Source organism: Chenopodium quinoa, unplaced genomic scaffold, assembly GCF_001683475.1.
Source record: "Chenopodium quinoa cultivar QQ74 unplaced genomic scaffold, ASM168347v1, whole genome shotgun sequence".
In the NCBI taxonomy this organism is placed as follows: Eukaryota; Viridiplantae; Streptophyta; class Magnoliopsida; order Caryophyllales; family Amaranthaceae; genus Chenopodium; species Chenopodium quinoa.
The window spans coordinates 2999116-3001906 of NW_018743262.1; the positions used below are offsets into that span (position 1 = coordinate 2999116).

Here is a 2791-nt window from a genome sequence, read left to right on the forward strand (position 1 = left end):
TTTGCGTCACTTGTTTGTTTAATGAGTGACCCAAATGATGTGAATTTTTTTTAAAATTATAATAATTGCTTGTATATGTTTGTAGTACCTATTTTCCTTGGTAGTGGTATAAAGTAATATGCTAACGCCAATAATTGAAATTAAAATGCAGTATTAATGAATACAAATGTAAATTTTGGTAGAGTCTCCTTTGTATTTTGGCCTACCCATAAAATTGGGAATGACGACATTATATTAACAACCTGTCCAATAATTTACATCTCAATATCCTTCATGCTCCATTAGTATTTTGTTCATGTCTGCAGATACTCTCAGAAAAAAGATGGAAAGATGTTACAGCCACTTTCAATTTCCCTTCCACAGCCACAAATGCTTCTTTTGTGCTGCGAAAATACTACTATTCATTGCTTCAATACTATGAGCGAATCTACTACTTTAATGCATGCGATTATTCTCCGAGTATCGCCCTCATCACTCTATGCATGCCTGCTTTTGTATTTAGTCTGTAGCTTTTACTGTGCTCATTTTATTTTTACAGGTGTCTTGCAGAGTCTGAATCCTGCACCTTCTCCAGTCCATGGATTGTCTGAAATGTCCGCAGCAGCAGCTTAGCCTGCAAATGTACATCAGAACAAGATAAACACCACAAAGTTTCTGTCTCAATGTATGCTTCAATTCTATGTAGAGTGACAATTGTTTGACTTGTGCTTTTCTTCACTTATATGGTTCAAACAAACAAATGCCTACTTACTGTACTTAGCATATCTGGCTGGGTCTTATCTTTGCCTTGCTAAGAGGAACAGGCTTTGTGTCCTTCATCGGTTTTGTCTGTATTTGTTTGTATAGGAAATGGTCTAGCAAATCATTTTGGTAGTATATGTTAGCAGAAACAAGTACTAATGTGCTAGAGGGCTAACTAAATGTTTGATACTTGAATTTTGGAACATCACCAAATGCAATTAGTTCAAAGGCAAATTATAACATAATCTGTACTAGTTAAGTGAAGATAACAGAAAAGAATATCTTACAAATTAAGATTTTTCAAGATGTTTGTAAACCATCCATTAAATGTGTGTTTAAAATAACCACTTATATGATACAGTAGTAGTTATATATTTACATAAGCTAAGCATGCAAAGCTCACAGCAGAAAGAAACTAAATTGCTTTTACAAATCTCACAACAGATGGGCCATTTTCACATATATGCAAATAACCTTGATGATGATACCCACTGGAAATGTTTTCGCAACCGTCTGATATTGTAGATACTCAAACCTCATTTACTAATACAAATAGGTGTGTGCTTTGTAAAAGAAATATGAAGTTACATGTTCACTAGCCAAGAATCCCATCCAATTGTTAGCAAACTTCAAAATGAGTTTCCAACTTTGTTCTGGTATGATGTATTGCAGTATTTTAACATTAATTATCCTTTCACTAGCAGAACTATAAAATATTTTCTAATTAATATTCAATCATACTATAAAATATTTTATAATTAATTATATCTACAAATAAAATTGCATATATTAAACCAACAATATTCAATCACACTATAAAATATTTTCTAATTAATTCTATCTACAAATAAAATTACATATATTAACCCAATTTTCTGTGATTTTTTTTTTATTTGAGAAAATGAAAATATTGAACATAAATAGAAGCAATCTTACCTTAGGTGAAATTGACTTCACAAATTGAACAATGTCGAGCCTAAATGCAGTTGATTTGGGCGAACACTGGTCGAACTGCTACACTAATCGAACTTCAATTATAAAGGCTGTAATTTGCTCGTCCACCCTCGGATAAATTAATCAAGTAATTCACTCAAAAATTCAATTATAAAGGCAGTAATTCACTCAACGAATTCCTGGGGTTTTAATTCAATTTTTTTGGTTGAAATTGCTCGAGTTAATGCTCGAATTTGCTCAATTTTTTTGCTCAAATTTGCTCAAATTTTCCCATAATCGAATTTGCTCGAATTAATGCTCAAATTCCTAGGGTTTCTTTGGGTTTTTTTTGGTTGTTTTGCTCGAAATTAAGGGTTTGTAAACCTGAATTTTTTTCCGATTATGGGTGTTGTCATCATTGCGGTTTGGTTGTTGAATTTGTGGGGTTTTTTTGGTGGAATTTATGGGGGTTTTTGGGTCAAATTTCTGGGGTTTTTGGGTTCCAGGGGTTTTTGGGTCGATTTTATGGGGGTTTTTGGCGAAATTCCTTGAATTTCAGCGTGATTTTTGCTCAAATTTCTTGGGGTGTATGGGTCGAATTTCAAGGGTTTTTTTGCTCAAATTTCTGGGGTTTTTTTGCTTGAAATTTTGGGTGTTTAGCTCTAGGAAATCGCTGTTCTTGGAAGATAGGAGTAGCGCTGTGTTTTTGTTTTAGTAAAAGGGAGGCAGCTAGCAAGTGGAATCCGAAATAACCTAAATGCAAAAGAGTGATTTGCGTCACTCAACTAATAAAATGTGACGCAAATAGTTCAAAGTTTAAAGCTGCACATTACTTATTTGTGTCGCTTATTAATTCGCGTTATTAATTCAAAAACAAAAGTTTAATAGCATTACCATTTTCTTCACAAAAACAAAAAAAAACGGAACAAAAAGAAACAAAAGGCTTATGTGGCTTGAAAAGAAGGGAAAAGGCTCAAACGGTTAGCAAGAAGGCAATTGTAAACCCAATGAACTAATATAATGGAGACTATGCTAGAAAAGAAAAGTTACCACCCCGAAAAGATGGCTTTGTCCTCCCTAGATGGTTCGGTCTCGTGTTTGAGAATTATGAGTCAAG

At 33.5% G+C, this 2791-nt stretch overlaps 1 long non-coding RNA gene across 1 annotated transcript; it reads right to left on the reverse strand.

Moving 5' to 3' along the window:
* Nucleotides 1–209: 209 nt before the first annotated feature.
* On the reverse strand, nt 210–2791 carry LOC110735268. Its single transcript, XR_002514039.1, has 2 exons — nt 1678–2791; nt 210–613 (listed from the first exon to the last, which is right to left on the reverse strand). It is a non-coding gene; the product is annotated as an uncharacterized LOC110735268 (long non-coding RNA).